Source organism: Cystoisospora suis, assembly GCF_002600585.1.
Source record: "Cystoisospora suis strain Wien I chromosome Unknown contig_4506, whole genome shotgun sequence".
Classification (NCBI taxonomy): domain Eukaryota; phylum Apicomplexa; class Conoidasida; order Eucoccidiorida; family Sarcocystidae; genus Cystoisospora; species Cystoisospora suis.
The window spans coordinates 7,750-8,232 of record NW_027157298.1 but is presented as its reverse complement, the minus strand read 5'-3'; the positions used below and the strand labels follow the sequence as shown (position 1 = coordinate 8,232).

At 41.6% G+C, this 483-nt stretch overlaps 1 protein-coding gene across 1 annotated transcript in view; it reads right to left on the bottom strand.

Moving 5' to 3' along the window:
* The window catches only part of CSUI_008169 (tld protein), a gene marked incomplete at its 5' end in the record, with an annotated part of 8,832 nt that overhangs the window by 2,360 nt on the left and 5,989 nt on the right, over positions 1-483 (bottom strand). The window lies entirely within an intron of this gene.

The window sequence follows — 483 nt, the reverse complement described above, 5'->3', positions numbered from 1 at the left end:
ATGGAGTCGTAAGCATGGAGATAATAAGGAGAGAAAGGAAGGAATCGGCAACAGACTACGACAGAACATACACACCTCCTCCTCACTCAGTCACCAACGTCTCAATCTATACATACATATACCCACATACAGAAATACAAATATGTACATATCCATCAATCTATATATATATATATACGCACATCTATATAAGTATGTATGTTTACTCGAACGTATCATACATTATGTATGTATGTAGGGGGCTGAGCGGGATAGCTACAGGGGAAGTGGGAATCTTGAGAGTATAGAGAAGAAGAAGTCTTCTTCTTCTGTTGAGGCTTCTTCTTCAAGCAAGCAGACACCCGCCGACCCTCAGCAAGACTTCTGTCTGTGTATCTATCACACAGATGTCCTGACAAAGAAAGCCCCTACTTGCCTGGAAGGATAAGACATCTGAACCCTCTTCCACTTCAGTTCCCTTACTACTAGCCTATCTATCTATCT